Below are 25104 nucleotides of genomic sequence, written 5' to 3' on the forward strand. Positions count from 1 at the left end.
AACTCTGAATAGTCAGATGATGTGGCTCCTGGATTGATTCTCTAAGTCTCTTATCTTGTCTCTCTTGTCTGAGCTTTATGAGTTTTTTCTTTTTTAAAATTTAAACTTTTGGGAAACAGATGGCTCAAAAAATCGGGCTCCCATCTACCATATAGGAGGTCCAGGGTTCAATGCCCAGGACCTCCTGGTGAGGGCAAGCTGGCCCATGTGGAGTTCTGGCCCACTCAGGAATGCCACCTTGTGCAGGAGTGCCACCTTGCGAGGGAATGCCACCCTGCATGGGAATGCTGCCCAGTGCAGGAAAGCCACCCTGCGCAGGAGGGCTGGCCGATGTGAAGAGCTGGCATAGCAAGAAGACACAACAAGAGACACAGATGAGAGAAAATAAGATGTAGCAGAACAGGGAGGTGGCACAAGAGAGTAATCACCTCTCTGCCACTCTGGAAGGTCCCAGGATCGGTTCCTGGATCTGCCTAATGAGAATACAAGCAGACACAGAAAACACACAGTGAATGGACAAAGAAAGCAGACAATGGGGAGGACAAATAAATAAATCAAATCTTTAAAAAATTTTTAACATTTTATTTTGAAATACTCTCAAACTTACAAGAGTTACAAAATAAAGTACACTGCATACACAGAACTGCAATATACTCCTTTTGCCCCAGACACCCAGGTCCATCAATTTTAATATTTTGCCACATTTGCCATATCATTCCATCTGTCTATCCATCAACCTAGTAATTCATCTGTTTATCTATCCACTCCATCTATTGATCAATACATTTTCTGAAATCTTGAATGTAGGTTGAATACATCATATTCCTTGTACTCTTAATACTGCCATGTACATTTCCTAGGAATATGGATATTCACTTATGTATGCACCTTAAATGCAGTTATCAAATTCAATAAATTTAACATTGATATAAAGCTTAGAGTCTATATTCTGTTTCTTATATGCCCCAAAAATGTCCCTTAGAGTCTTCTCTCCTCTCGTTAGATCCCATCCAAGATAATGTATTGCATTTAATTGTCACTGTCTCTTTAGTTGGTTTGTTTTTTAATTGTGGGAACATATATACAACATAAACTTTCACATCTCAACCAATCCCAAGCATATCATTCAGTGGGATCAATCACATTTATTATGTTGCAGTATCCTCACTACCTTTACTAACCTTTCCCATCTTACCACAGAGAAACCCTATACCCATTTTGTATTAGCGCCCCTTGCCCCTTGCCCCATGCCCCTGGCAACCTGTATTCTTATTTCTGTCTCTATGAGCTTGCATATTATCTGATATTTTCTTTGTAGTTGGGCCTTAAACTTAACATTCTAAATCTATAAAAATCTCCTTTGCTTTGATACCAACCTTGATACCAACTTAACTTCAATATTATATATAAACTACATTCTTACACCCTTCTTTCCTTCTACTTTTACATAGTTCTTGTCACAGTTCACTAATTTATCATTACATTTTATGTATTTCCCTTTAGAACCTGTAGAAAATAAAAAGTGGCATTACAAATGAAAAAATACAAGAGTCCTGGCATTTATAATTACTCTTGTCCTAACCCTTACCAGAGATCTTTATTTCTTCACGAGTGACCTTTCTTTTTAATATTCTTTGCTATCCATTTTTAGTTTCTAAGACATTCATAATATTACCTGAGTTTTCCATTTTTCACAGCATCATATTTTTGAAGATGGAATAACTTGTCTTAGGACACTTGGAAATTTTTCTTCAGTTTTCTATTGCATATTATTTCCCCTGAATTCCTTTTTTTCTGTGTACTACATTCTCTGCTTCCTCTGGTTTCCTTTCTTTGCTTGGTTCTGGGTTTGTGTGTTTATCTATTTTTGGTCTCTCATTCATGTTGAAGAATTTTGCCTCCCTGGTGATCCTTAGCGGTCTCTTCATATTTAACACAGGAAATGATGAGCTAGTTGGAAATTGAGCTGTTCTGTTTTATTTGCCTTCCCAGATTTCAAACTCTTCCACCTTGTTCTGAGCCCTGAAAGCTGACCTATGTGCATTACACCACCAGAGTTCATGTACACTCAAAGTTCTGATGGGATCTGGCCAATGAGATCAGACACTGAGAGTAGAGTATGTATGAGGGACAGTCCTCACACCATCCCTATTGGTCTGTGACATGGCAAGGCTGCATTCTTCCCTTGAAGGTGACATCTCTTGCTGCTTGTCCCTTTTGACAGCTTCAGCTTTCCTTGGGTCTTGGTAACCACTATACACCTGCCTCTTCAGACCTGGATGAGAGAGCATCCCCCCCGTTATTAGTCCCAGGTACGTTAACATTTCTTCTTGGTGTGCTCCCTCACCTCTATAAATAGTCCCTTTTATAGTCCCTCCCTCCCTCCCTCCCTCCTTCCTCCCTTCCTTCCATCCTTCCTTCTTTCCTTCCTCTCTCTCTCTCTCTCTCTCTCTCTCTCTCTCTCTCTGGGCAAGTCCAGTCAACTGGTCAACTTCATGGTGAAATAACTGGCTCTTCTCATTGGAGGATACCCAAATATCCATATCTGGAGGTATCTTTCTGGATAAATTGAGTACATTGGTGTCTGTTTCCTCTGAGTTTCCAGAAGAATTCTCTAATTTCTGGTTTGGGAAACTCATAGCTGGCTGCAAGCATTTGGGGGTAATTCTAGGGAAAGAGCCTGGGAAATGGTCACACTATTGAATGGGTTTTCAGTGACTTCTCTGTAATCAGTCCTGGGATTGAGCCTCAAGGTCCACTGTGAGTCCAGCATCCTTAACTAGCATGATTTAACCACTCTAAAGAATAAATGGATCCCCTACTTGGATGAGTAGTGGGGAGGGTGGGGGGGAAGAGCATTAACTCTAAGTAACCTGGGAATTGGGGAGGTGCCCACCATCTTCTCCTCTCAGTCCCATTCTTTACTCTTGCCCTTGGGTTATTTGGGGCCTGGGACACCTTGGCCATCCTTGGGTTTATAGAACCCACTGGCTCCTTTGCCATAATCATTTGATTTATGCTTTTTATTCTCTGCTCTTTTTACCAACAGTCCATCCAGGAAATATATGGAAATAACCCAGACTGGTACATGTTCTGTCAATTTTATCTATTTTAAAACGTCATGCTATGGATGCACCTTCTTTATTTTCTTTACCCTTACAGGTATAAATTTTCTTTTTCTTTACCATCCTTTTGGTAATTTGAGGATGAAGTAAAGACAAATGCTATGGTCAATCCACCATGCTGCTTAGCAGCAGTCCATTTTGAACCTTTGAAGTGAACTCTGCACAGCCCAGTAAACTTTTTCCAAATAGTAAAAATGACTATTACAGATTAAATCATGTCCTGCACAATGACAGGTTCAAGTCCTAGCCCCTGGACTTGTGGCTGTGAACTCATTTGTAAATAGGATCTTCAAAGATCCTATAAAGATCAGTGTGGACCTTAATCCAATATGACCAGAGTCCTAATAAGTAATAGACATCAATAAGAGATTATAGGAGACAGACAGCCATGTGACAGAGGCAGAGATTGAGTTATGGACAGCTGATAAGTCACCATCAGAATGAAACAGACTTCAGAGAAAGAATAATTCTGATGATGTTTTGATTTTTGGACTTCTAGCCCCCCAAATTCCTGTTGTTTAAGCCAACCAGTCTGTAGTGCTTGTTTTAGCAGCCTGACAAACTAACACAGTAACCTTCCTCGGCTTACAAGAATCTCAGCCTATATAACAAATTATAACCAAGGGGTTGGATTTAGATTCTCTTGGTACTAAGTATTTCTGTTTGTATTTGTTATGACAAAAAGACTGATTTTGCCCTAAATCTCACCATTTTATCTCCAACTTTCCTCAAAATCCTCTTAGCTACTCTAACTTACTAAAAATGCAAGAGTTTTAATTTTATATCAAATTCTAATTAAAAATAAAAGCACCTGAATGTTGTGCTTAAGCCTCAGACTCATTGCATGGAACACTTTTCCTGCTATTGCTATTATTATTTCTGATTTAAATATCTTTTTAATTTTACAGTAATGTGAGATTTATAGAAAAGTTGCAGAAGTTGTACAGACAGTTCCTGTGTAGTCCTCATCCAATTTTTCCAATTTCTCTCATCGTACATTATGGATACATTTGTCACAACTAAGGAACCAATGTCAGAACATTAATTAAATTCACCTTCAATTTGGATTTCACTAGTTTTCCTTAAGGCTCTTTTTTTGTGTCCCGGCATACCACGCAGGGTACCAAATTACATTTAGTCATCATGTCTCCTTCGCCACCTTTGGGCTGTGATAAGTTCTCAGATTCTCCTTGTTTTTTATGGCCTTAACTGTCTCGAGAGGACTGGTTAGATGTTTTATAGAATGTCCTTCAATTTGGGTTTGCCTGATATTTTTCTCATGGTTAGGTTGGCATTATAGATTTAGGGGAGGAAGAATGCAGAGATGAAATGCCCTTTGCATCACATCAGGTCAGGGGCACTTACTATTACTAATATGCCATCACTGATCAGGCTGAACTTTATTAGTCAGCAGGGAATGTCTTTGTCAGGTCTCTCCACTCCAAAGCTATGTACCACCCTCTTTTCTACTTTCTACTCTTTGGACACAAGTCACTAAGTGCAGTCCATACTCAAGGGGTGGGGAGTTAAGCCCCACCAACTGGAGGTCTCCTCTCTTTTCATTTCTTACTTTTACAAATTCACAAATGACTTTGTTGGCTGGAGTTTGCTGAAGACTATCCACAGATGAGTAGCTTGTCTATGTACGTGGAAATATGACATTGATAAAGACAAAAGCCAAATAGTACCCCCTACTCCCAACATCCTTCCTCCTAAGATAGAGCAATTGTCTTTTCTCAGAAACAAAGTCTATGACATCATGGTGATTTTCTTTTCTGCAAGAAAGGAGGCACATTTTAGGAGGTCTCCCAAGGGTCAAAAGGGCCAAATTTACACTCTGTGTATTTCAGAAAATCATTAGATGTTTGGGTGTGTCTATTTGAATTAAGCTATATATTCCAGCACGAAAAAGACAATTTTAAAGCCTGTGGCAGGGCGTGTGGGCCTCCTTCAGGCCACAGTTTTCTATGCATATTACCCTAAGCCAGTGAGTTATTCAACTTCAGCAGGTCTATATGTTTCAGTTGTGCAGGTGTGGAGAGTATTCTTATTGGAGGGAAGAAAAACTCTGTCCTGAACAAGCGTTGTTCCGTTGATGCCAGCTGCTTTACCCAAAGCCACATCTGCACATCTTCAATTGTTCATAGTGATGGGAAAGAAACAGTGAGGTCTCTGTAAGGAGTTCATTTTTTCTGAGGCTCTACTATTGTGGGTGTAAAATGTGCTTAGATTAGTGGCAGTGCTCCAAAATGTGTTCAATTGCAATGAATGTACCTCACTGCAATGAAGGATGTTGTTAATGTGGGAAAAGGGGGGAGGTGTGGGGAGTGGGGCATATAGGAATCCCTTATAATTTTTATGTAACATTTATGTAATCTAAATATTTTTAAAATAATAATAATTTTTTCTAAGTACTTAGAAAAATCTAACACTGCACTTAACCTCATTCCCATTCAGTTGTCCCTAAAGGCACTGGTTGGATAATCACCTCTGGTTTTAATCTGCTCTGGTTCCTTTTCCTCTCTTCTCCACCCTTCCGCTTCTCTCCTCCCCCTTCCCTTTCTTTTCCCTTCTTTTCTCCTCTTTTGTTTCCTTTTCTTTTCCTTTTTATTAGAGAAGTTGTAGATTTACTGAAAAATCATTCAGAAAAATACAAAGTTCTTATACACACCCCTATAACTAATACCTTGCATTAATATGATACATTTGTTACAATTCATGAAAGAATATTATTTTAATTGTACTATTAACTATAGTCCATGGTTCACATTGGGGTTCCCTGCTTATGTTGTACAGTCCTAAGGGTTTTATAAAAGTTTTATTCTAGTAACATATATACAACCTAAAACTTCCCCATTTAGCCAGTCACATATTTAATTCAGTGCTCATTTCATTGAAACAAGCTGTTGCATGCAAATAAAGTGAGCTGTCAACACGCAAATGATTAGGGATGGTGTCCTTTTGCTGCTTGGCCTGGTTCACTACTAAACCACACACTTACATTTCATATTGAGCACAGATAAGTAGAATCTTTCTCAAGTTATCATCAGAATTAGAAAATTTCAGAATTTTCAAATATCCTGGTCATGGTTATTTGAAGAGATTCTTGGCATTAAATGATCACAGACCACAAAAGAACTGCTGCTCCATGGTGAGTACAATAAGCTACAAATAGATCAAAAAAAGGTGGAATCCAGTTTCCTGCTCATTTATTCATTCATTCATTCCTTCATTCCTTCATTCCTTCATTCATCAAATGTAACCAAGCACTGAAACTTGCCCAGTAGCCTTGAGGGCCCTGGGGACAAAGGAAAGAGGAGGCAACCCACACCCTGCAAACTGCATTTTAAAAGACACAAAGCAGGGGCCCACTGCACTTGAATAATTAATCTGACATGCTTCACGCTTCCAGGGACACACCCAGGAAAAGGTGAGGCTATTCCCTGAGTTGGACAGTCAGAACCAGTTACATAAAGACACTGAGTTATTTTTATAAAGAAAGAAAAGAGACAATCCTTTCCAAACAAATCCCAGATGGGTTGAGACCCTTTTTCTGTAAAATAAACACGCCCAGAACTTAGGAAGTGCAAGGGGAAATGTTTATAGGGAAATCTGAAAGCTTCGCGGTGGGGCTGGGAACGCCAGGGAAGAGAGGGCGCACAGTAGACCGAGGTGTCTGCAGTGAGGTCTATGGGCTTTTGCCTGTTCAAAACACTGTGGTGCTTCCAGAATTCTAGATACAATGAAATCAGCTGTTTAAACTTTAAAAAGGACCACACCTGCAAAACATGGGATTCATTTGCAATTTTATGGCAGCATTTATTTAATTTTTTTTTTTTAAAGAAGCTTCAGATTACATAAATGTTACATCAAAAATATAGGGGAATTGGGAAGTGGCCATGGGCTCCTGTCTACCATATGGGAGGCCCTGGGTTTGCATCCAGGGGCCTCCTTGTGAAGTCAGGCTTGCCCACACTGTGGAAAGCCACCAACCTGGGTGCTGCAGAGTGCTGCCGGCCCGTAAAGTGCTGCAGAGAGCCAACTAAGCAAGGTGACACAACAAAAAGGGAGACAAGCAAAACTGCAGAAGAATGTGCAGCAAATGGACACAGAGAGCAGACAGCAAGCAAGCCACAAGGGGGAATAAATAAATAAAAATAAATATAGACACAGAAGAACGCACAGTGAATGGACACAGAGAGCAGACAGCAAGCAAAAAGCTGCAAGGGAGGGGATAAAAAAAACAACAAACAAACTCATTCTCCTGGCTCTTTAGATGGGCCAACAGAGAGTATAGTTGTAACATTTAAATATGTTAATGTTGGCTGTGGGATTCTGAACAGTACAGGAAAAATATAGAGAGAGAGAGAGAGAAAGAGGGGATTCCCATATACCCCACCCCCTCCACCACTTTCCCATATTAACAACAACTTTCATTAGTGTGGCATATTTGTTATAATTGATAAACACATATTGAAGCATTGTTGCTAGCCATGTTCTACAGTTTACATTGCAGTTTACACTTTGCACTGCACAATTTTATAGATTTTGACAAAATGTTTATGACCTGTATCCATCATTGTAATGTGATGCAGGGCAATTCCAATTTCCTTAAAATGTCCATGTTACACCTATTCTTCTTTCTCCCTCCTCTCAGAACCTCAGGTGACCACTGTCTTTATATCAGTGATACAAATTTTTTCATTGCTAGAATAATAATAAGTCTACTATGTCCACAGTTGCATTCCTCCCTTATGCTTGATCATTGCTTAATATTGAGGATTTGGGGACAATGATGCCAAGTCTGTTTCTGATTGAGAGGGTAGTTTAGATCCCATGGGGCAGATGGATGGAACTGTTTTGCTTGCAGTTGTGCATACTCTCTGTTTTTTTGGGATGGGTGTTATCCATTATCATCCTTTTGTTAGTTATCCTAGGCAAGTCCAATGAACTGGAGTGTAGGTTTTGCAACTCTGCTGAGATTCAGGGCTCAACCAGTACATGAACAGACTGCAGATTTAAGTCTCTGGGACATATACTTAATGAGTACAGTGCAATTATGTTCAAGTGGTCACGGGCATTTTCTCAGTGGATAGAGACCAACACAATAACTGAAAGAATATTAAATTTGCAGCCCTGGGAAGTCCTGCTACATTCTCTAATAGAGTGGCAAGAATCCCCTGAGTACATGGGCAGTGCTTTGCAAAGGAAGACAGACCATTATGCCAAGCCCTTAATATTGATGGTTGTACTTATGAACCTTGTTCTTGTGAAATTGAAGCTAAGCCTAGTGTTATGTATTGCCTACAAGTTACCTCCTGAAATTGCTCAAATGTGGACTCTCTCTAAGCCAAACTCAGCATATAAACTTACTACCTTCCCCATGGCATGGACATGACTCCCAGGGATGATACTCCCTGGCACTAAGGGATTTTAACCAAGTGCCAACTGGTGATGTATTTGGTAAAATATGATGAACAAAAGAGGTAAGTATTAAATACAGGTGAGTTTTTATGGCTAAGAGATTTCAAAGTGAGTCAGGGTGTCATTCCAGAAGTTACGTTTATGTACATCTCAGCAGAATCTCATTGACTGCCACAGTAAAGAGTGCCTCAAACAGCAGAAATCATAAGGGCTCTAGAGACATCTAGACATTATAGGCAGGGCATACAATTTCAGGAATTTGGCACCTGTCAGTGGGCCTTACCTTGCTCCCAATGTAACAGAGTTAGACCCATTTATAATTTCCCTACATATGATTCTTCTGCTCCTTTTATTTGAACTTAAAATTAGCACTATACTCATTAAATATATGTCCCGGAAAGCATTACTTTTAAAGTATTTATTCAATTACTACCATATAATTTCTTTCTTATTTAAGAATTGTCTGGTATCCATTGTATTATAATAAGCACGTAAACTGAATGTTGAAGACAAAGAAAAAAATCTGTGTGTATATGAGCATGTGTGAATGTGTAGGAGTGGGTAGAGTGTGGGTGTGTATAAGTGTAGGAATATTAAGGTTGCAAATAAAAAGGCAGAACACTCCTTTAAATTTGAATTTCAAATACATGATGAATATTTTCTTCAGCATGAATATTTAAACTCAAATATTTTAAGGACATAGTTATACTAAAAAATGATTTGTTGTGTGGTTGAAATTCACATTTAACTTGTCATCCTGTACCTGTATATCATCTGGCAAATCTGGGGAATGTGAGTGTGTGTGTGAATTAAGTCAGTGTGTGTGCAAAGTGTATATGTGTGAGTATATTAACATGTGTGTGCATGCTCATGAAACATATGCAGACTGGATGGGGGGAAGGAGGCAGGTGTGAAGGACATGAATGCAAGTGCCACCACTACTCTGAAAAGCCATTCTTCACCCTATCAAACCCTCCAAAAGGAAACAGCACCAACCTAAGTTACAAGTTACAGTAATTTCCAAAGGATTTTATAAAAATCAAAAATATACCTTTCAAGATGTTTATGACTTTAATGAAAAAATACCAACAACCAGAAAGTACCCCAGAACTCCAAAGGGGGTCTAGTGAATTTCAACCTTCATCATTTTCTCTAAAGGCTTTCCCCTAGGCCTAAGATTGCTGAAACAGCACTTCCTCTCTTACTGTGCATATGGATATCTGTTTTGAAAGTGCATTCCCTGTACCTCATTAATTTCACACCTGGGAAAATTACCCTAAGAAAATAATTTGAAGTGCAGTAACCACACTATGTAAAGAGAAACAGTTATAAAATAGAAAACTGAAAATACATAAAGGTTATATAATATAGGATGCCCTGAGTTAGCTACTGTCCATTCACATGATAAAGTAATACATAACCAGGAAGACAATGTTTCTAGAAGTTTTGTTCTGCGCAGACTAAAGGAAAAGTGAAAACCAGGAGACAAAAATGCACTTATAAAAGGATGTATCTCTGCACATAACATGTATAAAAAGGATTGGTAGGAAAAGAGAAAAAACAAACATGAATTATTACCAAACTGACAAAATATAAATGAAAGAAAATGCACCCAAAGTTTGGTATAAGTTTTCTTTTTCTCTTTGTGAGAGGTGTTTTATTTTTACTTTGTATTTTCTATGCTTTTTACAATGAATATCTGTTACTTTCAAAACAGGAGATAAAATTTTCTTTTGAAACAACAACAACAAAAAGACTGCCTTTCGACAATGATGTTTCACACAGGCTGAGACCATATTGGGCTATGATCTTTATGCAAGTTCTCATGAAGAAACTGATGCCAGGACCGGCTGTGCCACTGATCCTGAAAAGAATGCTGATACCCCATGCCCCACCAGCCAGCAAGGGGACATTGTCTGCATAGCAATGAAACAGTCATGTCTAGGTGGGGGCTTCAGGGAGGGTGACAATGACAGCTGAATGCAGGCTGGAACCCCAGGGACATTCCTGGCATTGTGTGATGGAGCAAAATTAACCACACTTTACCACAGGCCCTCTGGAAGGAACTAGAAGTCAGAGCAGCACCCCAGAATTATTTGGATCAAGTGTTTATTTCCCATGGACTCTCCTACCTATTGACTTCACAGCTCCTTTCTGTTCTTTACGGTTTAATATGATTCTAGCTTGTTGCCTTGTGTGTCTTACTCATATTTCTTTATTGTCATCATGTACTGATGCATGAGAAGTGCAGTTGTAGATTTGTATGTTTGCTTTCTACAATCTCATGAAATCTCTGAGCCTAGGAAGAAGCAAAGGGTAAAGCAAAGGCCTGGGTCTTTTTGCATGCACAGACTCAAGTGAAGGTTTATGCAGATTGATGAAAACAACAGGCCTCTCTGAATGGGTGATATCAAAGTGAATGTTATCTTAAAAATTATAAAGAAAATACATAATAAACTCCACTTCAAGGCTTAGCTGGTTTGAGAGAATGGGATACACCTGTTGGAGAAGTCACTTTCTGCCTCTCCCTCAGTTTCCATTCTACCCTTTTATTGTTGGGGGTGGCAGTTTTGGGAGTAGGGCCTGACTGTTTCCACCCTCTCCCACTATGATGATACCCCTTATAAGTACTGTTTCAAGAATGGACATGTGATTCCAAGAGAGCCAATGTGACATGAAGGCCAGGCCCTGGTTGAGACACTCTACCCTTTGGATGGTGAAGTGTGTAGGTGAGAAACTCTGAATTGCTGTGCCACACCATGAAGAAAGCTGGTGGGCCTGGGGATGCAGCTGGCAGGACAGAAGATAGCAGGAAGACAGGATAGATGACTGTGTGGTAAAGAATTTAACCTTGCCCAAAGAAGTCTGGCCTTTTCCTTTGGCTTCTGGGAGATAATCTCTGGGCCTGATAATATTGTTTTTGTTGGCTTAGGGCCCTTCATGCTGGATAGTCAAACAATATGATTTGGGGTAGGGGGTGACCATATCCTAGTATAGACATTGGCCATGATAGAAAGACCAAAATGATGATTTAGGATGGGGGCTTTGGGTCATGCTGTATAGGTCAGTCTAGAATCTAGGATCTATCATGTAGGCTATCAGTCCATCAACCAACCATGCCTCTGAACATCAGGGCGTGGCTTGGCTTTCCTGATTGGCAATACTCTATGCATATTGCCACATGTGGATGTCAAGGAAGTAACACTGGCCTGATTACATGGAAGTGGACAAAGGAAACTCAGGGTTTGGTACTTCCTCAGACTCTGCCTTATGTGCCTCTTCCTTTGACTGACCTATCCACCCACCTAGCCTCTCTGTTTCATTCTTGTCCTGCCTGATATTGATTAATGAATTATCATTTAGCATTATTGATAAATATTCAAGTAAACATTAATATGAAGGCCATGGCCTTCTCCAATGACAATTTCTTTGATAGTCACAATGGAAGCCTTGGGTATGGGGGGAGGGCTCAAATTACTCCTTTTTTTAGGGTAATTAAAACTATTTTGAGTAATCTATTTATTGATCTATTTTATTTATCAATCAATTCTAGTATAATTTTAGTTAAATGAAAGATATTCACAAAGAAAAGTAAGCATACATACATAATTCCCTTCTGTCCTTCTAGTTTATATGCTATTGCTTTTTAAAGAGTGAAATTTTGTGTTATTTCACAGGGATAGAATCCTAGTGGACTTTACAATAAGAATATTTAGACAAACTTTTCACCGCTCTCACATCTGTAGTCTCCATGCTCACTTAAAAAATTAAAAATCCAACAAAACAAACTGAGAATCAGTAACATTAGAACAATTTCCTGCTTTACTTGAGAGAAACTGTCACATTTTTTTTCTTCTTTATGTTCTTTTAAATACTACATTAAAAAAATATGAGGTCCCCATATACCTCCTACCCCACCCACGCCACCCCTCCCACATCAACAAACTCTTCCATCATTGCAGCACATCCACTGCACCTGGCAAATACATTCTGAAGAACCGCTGCAGCATATGGACAGTGGTCCACATTGTAGTCCACACTCTCCCCCAGTCCACCCAGTGGGCCACAGCAGGACACACAATGTCCAGATCCATCCCTGCAGCACCACCTAGGACAACTCCAAATCCTGAAAATGCCCCCACACCATATCTCTTCTTCCCTTTCCCGACCATCAGCAGCCACCGTGGCCATCCTCTCCACACAGCCAACCCAGAATCCAGGAGTCTCAGAAAATAAATGGAGACTTCAAAATGATACAGACTAACTTAGTAGACTTTTAAAGCATATTTTCATCTGGAAAATAAATTTGCAAATGCATGTGAATGTGAATACCTGCCTGTTTCATTAACTTCTGCCAGGCTTGGCTCAATGGGAGATAACAAACCACCTCTAAAAATGATTTTCCCATTTCACTGACAATGAGTTTTACCTACCATTCATAGGAAACATATACTGCTATGAAAGAAATCTACTTTCAAGTTTCCAAAGTCATCACACAGGGTACATCCCATCACAAAAAGTCAAAATACCACATTTGTATTTAATGTTGACATTATAAGCTAATCCAGCCATGCTGGGGGCAAATGCAAGAGCAGGTAAGATGAGCTATAAGTCATATCTCAGGTGCCATTTCTTACTTCTTTGGTCTTTGGCTGTGTTTCATTCACATTACTTTTTTTTTTTAAGATTTATTTATTTTTATTTATTTCTCTCCCCTTCCCACCCCCCCAGCTGTCTGCTCTCTGTGTCCATTCGCTGTGCGATCTTCTGTGACTGCTTCTATCCTTATCAGTGGCACCGGGAATCTGTGTTTCTCTTTTTTGTTGTTGCATCATCCGGTGTCAGCTCTCTGTGTGTGCGGCGCCATTCTTGGAAAGGCTGCACTTTATTTCGTGCTGGGCGGCTCTCCTTTCCAGGCACACTCCTTGCACGTGGGATTCCCCTATGCAGGGGACACCCCTGCATGGCAGGACACTCCCTGCGTGCATCAGCACTGTGCATGAGCCAGCTCCACAGGGGTCAAGGAGGCCCGGGGTTTGAACCGCAGACATCCCATGTATGTGGTAGGTGGACGCCCTATCCATTGGGCCAAGTCTGCTTCCCCACATTACTTTTTGAGAGGAGGGAAGGTAAGAGGAGCCCAAGAATGATCAGAACCTCACCCATCCTCTCCCTTGCCCCTTTAGAAAATGAAACACTGAATGCTGCAGACATCCCTACCCTAAGATGATGTCACCCTCTGCCATATCTAAATCGCTAACACCATCCAGGCTGAAAAGGAGATGAGGTAAGTGTTCTCCCTTTACATTACTTTGACAGACCATAGCTTCTAAACAAAATTTGGAGTGTGTGGCCTGATAATGAGTCAAAGATTTTTTGTGACTGTGGCAGTCACAGAAAATCCAGAACCTCGGATTGCCTTTTTCTGCATTCCTGTGGAAAGATCACCCATACTTACTTAAAATAAAGGCTGAGATGATGGGAAAGACGGGCAAACATCTGGAGGTAAAAGAAATCCATTCTTCATGCAACACATAAACAGCGAGAGAGCAGACCCAGTGGGCCAGGGGAATCATGTAGGCACATGCTTCCAGTTTCAGAATAATTCGATCCTTAGGTTCAAATTCAGGGAATTTTTCTGGCAGCATGATACCATGATTATGTCACAAATTTTAACAAAGCTTGTAGCATGTTAGAACTCAGTGACCACAAATAATCAAGTTATATGCAGGAATAAATCCTAAGATATTTTTCCCTTCCCTTTTCTTCGCTTGACACTTTAAAGAGCATTAAGAGAAAAATGAGATAAACTGCAAAGAAATGTGGCCCATGTCGAATAGCTAATCAAGCAAATATATGCATGACCCATTTTAGCCAAACTTGATACACAAATATCCTTCAAACTAGGAAAACTCATAGTTGAGAGACAATTTTTAATATTATAACAGTACTTCTTTCCTTAATAAACAAAGCAATATGGGGCTTTTTATTTTTTATTTTTTATTTTTTTTTTTTAATTAATTTTTTTTTATTGACTTTGTAATAATGTTACATTAAAAATATATATGTGAGGTCCCATTCATCCCCACCCCCCCCCACCCCCCCTCTCCACCCCCAACAACACTCGTTTCCATCATCATGACACATCCATTGGATTTGGTAAGTACATCTTTGGGCACCTCTGCACCTTATAGACAATGGTCGACGTCATGGCCCCCACTCTCCTCCATTCCATCCAGTGGGCCCTATGAGGATTTACAATGTCCGGTGATTACCTCTGAGGCACCATCCAGGGCAGCTCCATGTCCCAAAGACGCCTCCATCTCTCATCTCCTCCTGCCCTTCCCCATACCCATCGTCCACCATGTCCACTTTTCCCAATTCCATGCCACCTCTTCTATGTGGACATTGGATTGGTTGTGTCCATTGCACCTCTATGTCAAGAGGAGGCTCAGATTCCACATGGATGCTGGATGCAGTCCTCCCATTTTCAGTTGTAATCACTCTAGGCTCCATGGTGTGGTGGTTGTCCTTCTTCAACTCCATCTTAGCTGAGTGTGGTAAGTCCAATAAATCAGATTGTAGGTGCTGGAGTCTGTTGAGGCTCAGGACCTGGCTATCACATTGTCGGTCCAGAGATTCAAATCCCCTAAATATATCTTAAACCCCAACGTTAACTGCACCTCCGGCACATTAGCATGAAAGACTTATGAAGGGAGATCCCATCTGAGTCCAGATTCATCACACATACACACCATTTCCAAAGAGGGGCCATCTGCCCTGATAGTTAACCCCATCGGCCATGACCATAACTCTCATGGGTCTCTTTAGCCTTCAAAGGAACCATTATCTGGGGGTTGTATCTGCTTTATCTGTCTCTCTGACTCTGCTCAGTTGTGCATGAGGGCAATCCTTCTGCCAGCCTCCAGACTCTTTTTTAGAAACTCGTAGCCATATAAACTCATTTCTCCTTTCCATTTCCCCCTTACTTTAGGTCAAACAGCATTTTAAAGTCATGGTATTTTATGTAGACATGGATATTCTGCTGATCCGCATTGAACCTTCCGTATAAGGTCATTTTCCAGTTGCATCATCAGTTGGTAGTTGATAGTGGTCCCTCGTTGCCAGGGAGGCTCATCCCCGGGTGTCATGTCCCACGCTGGAGGGAAGGCATTGCATTTACATGCTGAGTTTGGCTTCGAGACTGGCCACATTTGAGTAACATGAAGGCTGACAGGAGGAAATTCCCAGGCACAATGTTGCTCTAGGCCTTGTTCTTATTTTAGGTTTATCAGCTCACAAACATAGTCATTAGCATCAGGGGCTCACCGTTGAACCCTCACTCCCTCCCGGTCCCCGCCGCTGTACCTGGGAGACTGTCGCTGCTCCCCTAGGGACCACGACAGAGCACCACTGGCCAGGAACCCAGTACCCCCCCTGCTGTGGTTTCCAATTGTTGCCACCATGAGTATATCCAATCATTACCATGCACCCTGGACATATGTTCTGTATAGCTCCCTGTCAGCCATATATCACCTGTCATTGGTATCCCATACCAGTATTCCTCCTTTGCCATTGTTGAAACACTCTGTGATCCAGAACTCCCCGAAATTTGAGGCCCAATATAATGTCATGGTCCCTTAGTAGGGAATGGCATATAGCGATGGGTTTAAAGGATAGATAAAGAACTTGGATAAAGTTAAATAAAGAACTTAGATAAAGAATGTTGACTTGAAAAAATTTCCACATCCTATCCTTTTTTTCCCCCCCCCCCCAATTATTCAGCATTTCTTCATAGGAGTCCTAGACCACAGCAATGCATATATACAATATACAGCACTCCCATACATCCATCACAAAACATTTTCCCTTCCACAGCGATACTCTTACACCCTATTCACATCATATTTACTTAAAGTGATGTACAGAGTCTGAGACATTAGCTTTCTAACAAGGTAATATCTGTGCTTACATTATGGTGCATACTTTAGGATACACAGTTCTTTACATTTTTAGTTATCCTATGTTTTACATTATGGTTTACATTATCAGTCTATCATCTCCTATATGTTATGGTGTAATATTACATGTTTTATATCCATCCTTGTGTACTCTCAAGAAACTCCTCTCTTGCCCCCCATTTACTTTGGTTCCACACATTTAGCGTCCATTTTCCCTTCCACCTTGGTGCCCACAGTGACAGCCAACCTCCGTTTCCTGAGGAGCCACTTCCAGAGATAGATGGAATAGTGTTCAGGGCCTAACCTGCTCAACTGCCCCAATGCCCTGGGGGCCACCCTTTCTCTCGAGGGATAGAGTTCCCTCTATTTGGTGGCATCAGTCCTCCCCAGGATGTGGGTCCACCCCCACTCTCACTACTTGGGATTCTACCCCATGGTGTCACCCACTCTGGCAGAATGAGCATTTAGACATTCCCCAGGAGCCCGTCCTGCTTCAGACCCTCCCCTCCGAGCATTCTAAACAGGTAACCCTCTTTATTATATTTTGTTATGATTTTCTCGGCATTTTACTCTCCACCACCTCCTGTCCCTCTCCTGTGTTCGTATGCTACCCCTCCCTCCCCCCACTTTTGGGCACCGTTACCCAACCGTCCCTCCCCAGCCACCCTCAAACCCGTAAAGCCCCAACAAAAGGTAACCCCTTGCCCCCATTTTATCTCTTCTTTGTGTTCATACTTACCACCCTCTCGTCTTAAATTGCACCCCTGCAGACATCGGCTCATATCCTTCCTCCACCCTCCGATTTCCTGTAAGCCTATCGTTCAGTCTCTTGCTATCTAGGGCAGCTTGGTTATTTCATATCATTGAGGTCATGTAGTATTTGTCCTTCAATGTCTGGGTTGCTTCACTCAACATAAGGTTCTCAAGATTCATCCATGTTATCACATGTGTTTGTAGTGTGTTTGTTCTTACAGCCGAGTAGTATTCCATTGTGTGTATATACCACATTTTATTGATCCACTCATCTGTTGATGGGCATTTGGGTTGATTCCAACTTTTGGCAATAGTGAACAATGCTGCTATGAACATTGGTGTACATATATCGTTTTGTGTCCTTGTTTTCAGTTCTGCTGGGTATATACCCAGTAGTGGTATTGCTGGGTCATATGGCAAATCTATGGCTAGTTTTTTGAGAAACCGCCATACTGTCCTCCAGAATGGTTGGATCCTTCTGCATTCCCACCAGCAGTGGATGAGTGTTCCCCTTCCTTCACATCCTCTCCAGCACTTGTATTCTTCTGTTTTTTTCATAGCTGCCAATCTTATGGGTGTAAGATGGTATCTCATTGTAGTTTTGATTTGCATTTCCCTGATAGCTAGAGATTTGGAACATTTTTTCATGTGCTTTCTTGCCATTTGTATTTCTTCTTCGGAGAAGTGTCTGTTTAAGTCTTTTTCCCATTTTTTAAATGGGTTGTTTATCTTTTTATTTTCAAGATATAGGAGTTCTTTATATATGCAATTTATAAGTTTCTTATCAGATATATGATTGCCAAATATTTTCTCCCACTGTGTGGGCTCCCTTTTTACTTTCTTGACAAACTCCTTTGAGGTGCAGAAGGCTTTAATTTTGAGGAAGTCCCATTTATCTATTAGTTCTTTTGCTGCTCGTGCTTTTGGTGAGATATTCATAAATCCATTTCCTATTACAAGGTCCTGTAGATGTTTCCCTACACTGCTTTCTAAGGTTTTTATGGTCTTGGCTCTTATATTTAGGTCTTTGATCCATCTTGAGTTGATCTTTGTATAAGGTGTGAGATGGTAATCCTCTTTCATTCTTCTACATATGGCTATCCAGTTCTCCAGACACCATTTGTTGAATAGGCCACTCTCTCCCAATTGAGAGGGTTTGGTGGGTTTATCGAATATTATGTGGCTGTATATGTGAGGTTCTATATCAGAGGTTTCAATTCGATTCCATTGGTCTATGTGTCTCTCTTTATGCCAATACCATGCTGTTTTCACCACCGTAGCTTTATAGTATGTTTTGAAGTCAGGTAGTGTGATTCCTCCAATTTCGTTTTTCTTTTTCAGTATGTCTTTGGCTATTCGGGGTCTCTTTCCTTTCCAAATAAATTTCATAGTTAGTTTTTCTAGTTAATATGGGGCTTTTTAAAGATGAGCAAGGAAAGTAAACAGTAAGCAAATCAAATATTGGCTTCATGAAATCCCTGGTTCACAAATTTTCCTGTCTCAGTTAAAATGTCTTCACTACAGGCAAAAGAAAACTCTTCTTAATTGCAAAAACAGTGAAATAATTTATCCTACCTAATAAGATGAAGCTCAGAATATGGCAAGAGTTTGGGCTGTTTGATTCAACAGCCAGTGATATCATCAGGGACCCAAGTTCTTCTCATCTTTCTGCTATGCCATCTTCCAGGGGCTGGATTGTCCCCAAACTGGCTTCCATTGTAGTTGTAAATGGTTCCAGGAGTTCTATGGGTCAAATCTAGGCATTTAACTCTAGTGTCTAGGCACTGAAATGGACTGTTTTTCCTTCTTAAGAATGAGAAAAGCCTTTCCAGAAACCTCAGGAGTTGTCTCTTCATGACATATTGGTCAAAGTTGGGTGGTGTGCCCACCCCCGTGCCCACCATGCCCAGGGGACTAGATTGCCATCAAGACCCAGGACTAACCACATTTCCCCGTGAGTTGAGGAGGAGTCACATAGGAAAGGGGAAGGTCCCTCAACAAAAACAGAGTTTAGGAAGTTATTCTAGTTCCATTGTTCTAGTTTAATGGTGTCTGAAAACACACAAGTTCAGTTCTGGCTTGAGTTGATTTAGAAAGGACCTCCTCCAGTCCTATCTCCTGGTCCTGAGAATATGACCTAGGATCTTTGAAGACATTGTTAGTTAAGATGAGACTCAATTGGTTTAGGGTGGGCCCTGATCCAATCAATAAGACTATGTCCCTATAAGAAGGGGAGAAGAATTGGAGAGCAGAAGGCCATGTGACAACTGAAGCAGAGACTGAAACCCCAGTATTGCCAGCAAACCAGCAGAAGCTAAGAAGAGACATGGAGGGATTCTCCCTAGAGAATTTGGACTTTCAGCCACCAGAGCTGAGAAACAGTACATTTCCATTTTTTTTAAGCCATCCGATCTGTGGTACTTTGTTATAGCAGCTCTAGGAAAATACTACACAGGGTGAGATGAATTCACAATGCCAATTAGAGTCATTTTTCTAGATTTTGCTTTAGTTATAATCTTTTGTTTCAAACAAATGTTAACTAACTTTACAGACATTCTGTGCTCTCAACTTTTGAGGGGCAATCTATTATAGAAAAAGGTATACTGATGAGGCAGTGTGAATTATTTTATGGATCCCAAAAAGAGAAATATTATGTTTGTAAACTAATCTATTCTTCTGGGTATACTACCCTTTGATTGCACTAAATTCAGTTGAGAGGCCTTTGATTAGATTACTTGATAAGATCACGTTAGGACTTTTGATTGGACTATGCCAGTGAGACATGACTGAGGTTGAGTCTATGCCCCCTTGCTGGATCTCATATAAATGGAAACACAGAGAGACTCACTCAGACAGACACAGGAAAAGGAAGTCACCATGGTTGTTCCTGCTATGTAAGAGAGAGTACTACAGATTCATTTAAGCATGTAACCCCAAGAGGCTACATCCACAGAGCAGCTCAAGAGGAGATGGTGACCCCACAATGGCAGGCTGAAACCTCACAGAGATTGGTGGCCATTTTGCTTCACCACATGGCAATACACTGGAATCAACAGTAGCTGACTTTGGTGCTTCAGTTTGGACTTTTCACAGCCTTAGAACTGTAAGATTTTACCCCGAATAAATTCCCTTTATAAAAGCCAACACACTTCAGGTACTTTACACCAACACCTCTCTGGCAAATAAAACAACTTATATTTGTTTTGGAACATATTTTGTTAGGGGAAAACATTACAGATGTACTCCAATTGAAGTACTGGGTTGTGCTTTGAAAACCTGATTTTCTATTGTTTCTTATGCAGTATTAAATTGTCATCTTAAATATTCTTTTTTTTAATCTACATATGGTATTAAAAGTTCCATAAAGGAACACTACTTGAATTTTATATGTAACTGAAGAATGTTAATACAATACCAAAAAATGTAGAAATTTGGTTTGATTGACATCAAATATGGAAGAGACAGAGGTTGAATTTCTTGTGTGTGAACATAATTGGGGAGTAATCTGCAAAAAACCCAAAAACCCTTTCCCCAAAAAGGCCAATTTAACTTAATTTGGGGAATATAGATTTATATTACCATTCTATGATGTTTATCCTGAGGTATGAGAGAATGCGGTCAGTCTTAGCCAACTCTCAAATAAAAATTAATCCAAATAGCATTTCTGGCAGTATGCAATTGGAAAGCTAACATTCATCTCACTGTGGCTTGGCGTGAAAGACATGATATCTAAGATAGGTCAGTTGCTTTACTTTACATTGTGGTTACATTAGATGTTACTTGGTCAGATGTTTCTAGAAACACAACACTTGGAATTAAAGAAAATTCCACCATCCACCTTCATTTCTTCCTATATTCCATCTGTCTATTTTGGGGGGAAAGGACGCACAAAGAAGGGGGAATTCATACCTCACTTTAGCTGACCCACAGTATTCTGAGGGCTTTTTTTGCTGCTATGCATGTGAACACATACAGTTTTATATTAATTCTGGTCTTTAAACTACGTATGATATTTAAATTCTTCATATCTGAGAAGCTATAGGAACTGGCTTCTCTCTAACAAGTCCATTCGTGTCAAGTAGGTATCACACAGCCAGGAAGGATTGCCTTGCCAGAAAACTGAGGCTTTTAGGCATTGTGAACTGTGCCAGCAGTTCTCAAAGTGGGTGCAGGAACAGCTGGGAACTTGTTAGAAAGGCAAGTCTTCCAGCCACCCCAGACCTACCCCTAGCGGGGCCCAATAATTTGCTGTTAACAAGCTCTCCAGGGGATTTTGATGTCCCCTGACGTCTGAGACCCACGAGTTTAATTCATTCTTGATTCATTCTCCCCACCACAGCAACATTTCACTCATAAAAAATGAGTCTATATTAATGTTGTGCATGTGTGTTAAAGTTTGGAGGGAAAGCTCAATTCCCTTGCTCAATTCCCTTGATGCTTTCAACCCAGTGTGGAGGTTTATGGTCTCCTGGAGCTCCAGGATATCTGAAGCCTGGACTCCCAATTGATGAGCACAGACTTTGCTACCCACGAATAAGCAATGCAGGAGCTCTCTGGGATAAGACCACAGCCCACAGCCTGGAAGTTGCAGCCCTGTACACAGTGATTTGGGTTAAAGGAGCTTTGCTCATGTCACCAATCATCAATGAATGCATGTTCTATGAATTATCCAAGTCACACCAGGTTTAAATTTTGTCTGGATGTCTTTGGTGTGTTTTTCTAAAAAACAGCTGAGTGTTGACATGGGTCAACTTAAACAATGGGAATTTATTCACTCACAGTTTTGGGGTTAAAACAAAGTCCAACTCAAGGTGCTGCTTTCTTCCTGAAGACTGTAGTGTTCTGGGGCCAGCTGCTGGTGACACTTGGTCCTTAGCTTGTCACATGGCAAAGCACATTGTGGCATCTTCTGGTCTCCTCAGCCTATCCTCAAGAAGCCATAAGAAGACACCCTATGAAATCTGCAGATGTGGAGTCAAGGAGAAAGTAGACTGAGCACTGTACATTTATGGACATGTCCATCCAGGTCCTAAAGGCACACCTCCTGACTGTGTTGCCTCTGTTGCTAATAACATGCTAGAAAGGTGAATGCAACGAGCATTAAAAACACCTCCCTTTTGTAATAAGTATCTTGTGGGGAGATGCAAATATTCTGTTTAACATCACCTTTTCACCTCTTAGATGTAGCATCCATTGAAGTCACTTGCCAGAATCAATTATTACTATGGTGATTGCCTGATTGTGATTTTCCAATTCCTTTGGGTCTTCTTCATTTTTTAGTTGGCATCAAGTTGTAAGGAAGAGCTTTCCCATTTCCTCTATTCAGTCACTCATTTATTCATTTATTTCAGAGCTCATTACTATATTTATTAAAACTAATATAATCATTACTATCACTATTTATTTTGATGTTCCAGTTGTCATGGATTTGTCATTGGGAGTTTCTTTAAAATGGCTCCTGTGTCATTTTGGTATAAAAGATAATAGTGAGACAATTGACAAAATTGAGTTTGGTAGATATGATAATAGTATATCAGTGACAAATTTCCAGAATTGTGTGTTATACTATGTTATGTAATGGACTGTCTTTGTTTTTAATGAAATCTAGATTGAAAATTTTAGATATGAAGGGTATTATATCTGCAACTGATCCTCAAATAGTTTAGAAAATATGTGTCTATATAAAGAAAAGAGAGATGCACATATATATATATGCATAGATGTATGTATATACATATGTGTATATTTATGTGTGTATATATACTTACATATTTCTACATATCTGAGATGAGGATAAAGCAGTGTGCTAAGGTATTAAAATTTGGTGAATCTGGGTGATGTGTATATGGGAATTCTTTGAGCTATATTTTGTGTAACTTTGTGGTAGGAATAAAATGATTCTAAAACATACATTTAAAAAGTCATCTCTTGATCATTCATTGGACTTACCCAAGTCAGTTAACAAGGAGGTGAAGATGGTCACCCACCACACCAGGGAATTGAGAGCACCTACAACTGCATTTGAGAGAATTGCATCCATCATCCATGTGGGATCTAAGCCCCCTCTCAATATACAGGTGGAGTGGACATCATCATCCCAGGGTCCACAGGATGGAGGAATAAAATACGGAATAGAGTAGGCTTACTGATATTCTACTATAGAACTATTATGACTAGGAATGGAAGAAATTGTAGCACTGATGTGGAGAAAGTGGCCATGGTAGTTGCTGAGGGCAGGGAGAGGGAAGAAGTGATGTGATGTGGAGGAATTTTTGGGACTTGGAGTTGTCCTAAATGATATTGTAGGGACAGATACTGGACATTATATATCCTACCATAACCCACTGAATGTACTGGGAGAGAGTGCAAACTACAGTGTAAACTATTATCCATGTGGTGCAGCAGTGCTCCAAAATGTATTCACCAAATGCAATGAATGTGCCGCACTTTCGAAAGAGGTTATTGATGTGGGAGGAGTAGGGTGGGGGGAGGTGTGCTGTATATGGGAACTTCTTACATACATATTTTTTTTATAAGTTTTTTTTTTTTTAAGATTTATTTTATTTATTTTCTCTCCCCTTCCTGCCCACCTCCCCTCCCCGCCCCGGGTTGTCTGCTTTCTTGTGTCCATTCACTATGAGTTCTTCTTTGTCCACTTGCATTCTTGGTGGCACCGGGAATCTGTGTCTCTTTTTGTTGTGTCATCTTGCTGCGTCAGCTCGTGTGTGCGGCACCACTCCGGGGCAGGCTGCACTTTTTTTGTGCAGGGTGGCTCTCCTTGAGGGACACACTCATTGTGCATGGGGCTCTCCTACATGGGGGACACCCCTGCGTGGTATGGCACTCCTTGTGCATGGCAGAACTCACATGGGCCAGCTCACCACAGGAGCCAGGAGGCCCTGGGTTCAAACCATGGACCTCCTATATGGTAGGTGAACGCTCTATCAGTTTAGCCACATCTGCTTCCCATTTTATATTTTTTATGTCACATTTTTTGTGATCTATGTATCTTCAAAAAAAACAATAAAAAATTTTTCTAAAAGGAATTTTAAAAAGTCATCTCTTAATGCATGGAATAGATATTTAATCCATTTGTATATAAACTGATATGACATCTGGGGAAATAATTGGTTGTTGATACTGAATCTCAAGGTTAATGATTGTACTTCATGAAATTCAAACAATATAGCAGATTTGATGCAATCAAGGAGGTGAGTCATGCCCTCCTGGAGCCACTGATGCCCAGATTTTTGTCTTTTTTGCACTTGCACCATGAAGCAAGTTCAGTTTAGGAGAGATGGTGCCAGAGATGGAACAACTCCAAAGGAAAGGGCAGGTGATAAGGGCAGTGATTTCCCAAGTGCTTGTAATTCAGCTTGTTCCCAGACCATGAGAGTAAGAGCTCTCTTTAGGAGTACAGCAACATTCCTCTGGGCTGGGAAAATGAACTGTCCAACCCAGCCTGGTGGCAATCAGTCAAGCTCTGGTCACACACCTGCAGGAAGAAATATGAGCTAAGGATGCACCACAGCACAGAGTCCAAGGACACCAAAGGCATGGCTGGCTAACCAGAAGGGAGAGCTAGTATGAGTGCAAGTCTGAGCCTGGTGAAACTGGGCCCTGAAAACAAAACAAAGTTCAAGGGGTTGCCTGGCCAGTCCTAGACAGAGAGGAATATGCAAATTGTTTAAGCAAAAGAATGATTTTCATCTAATCCGGGTAGCCAAATTTAAATCCTGGCTTTTTACCTCAAACCCTGGAATAAGACACTGTGTTAGATTGAATTTTGTACACAATTTAGGCATGTTCTTAATCTTGATCTTATTTCTGTGGGTGTGAAT

Source organism: Dasypus novemcinctus, chromosome 24, assembly GCF_030445035.2.
Source record: "Dasypus novemcinctus isolate mDasNov1 chromosome 24, mDasNov1.1.hap2, whole genome shotgun sequence".
NCBI lineage: Eukaryota > Metazoa > Chordata > Mammalia > Cingulata > Dasypodidae > Dasypus > Dasypus novemcinctus.